Raw genomic sequence first — 378 nt, forward strand, 5'->3', positions numbered from 1 at the left:
CCGGTGGGACTCAGAAAAAGGGGGAGTTTCCAGGGAGAGCTGGACCCGCCGAACCCCCTCATTTATCTCCACTTATATAACCTCTACCTTTTAAACTTTTCCCTTCTAGAACGAGAAGGATGAGGAGATGAGCACAAAGGTGTACTTAGACCTGGTACGGAGACCCCCCCGGGATGGGAAAGGGTGTCCCGCTGCCTTTACAAATATCCTCGAATGTCCGGCCCAGTCAAAAATAATTTTTTCATTATGAACTAAAACAGAAAACAAAAACAAAACACATTTAAAACTGAAACAGCCCTGACCGGTTTGGCTTAGTGGATAGAGCGTCAGCCTGCGGACTGAAGGGTCCCAGGTTCGATTCCAGTCAAGGGCACATCC

General features: G+C 48.1%; 1 protein-coding gene across 1 annotated transcript in view; it reads left to right on the forward strand.

The window, feature by feature from the left end:
• Positions 1-378, forward strand: part of CHRNB1 (cholinergic receptor nicotinic beta 1 subunit) — a 13727-nt gene that overhangs the window by 447 nt on the left and 12902 nt on the right. The window lies entirely within an intron of this gene.

This window comes from Myotis davidii, unplaced genomic scaffold (genome assembly GCF_000327345.1).
Source record: "Myotis davidii unplaced genomic scaffold, ASM32734v1 scaffold37, whole genome shotgun sequence".
In the NCBI taxonomy this organism is placed as follows: Eukaryota; Metazoa; Chordata; class Mammalia; order Chiroptera; family Vespertilionidae; genus Myotis; species Myotis davidii.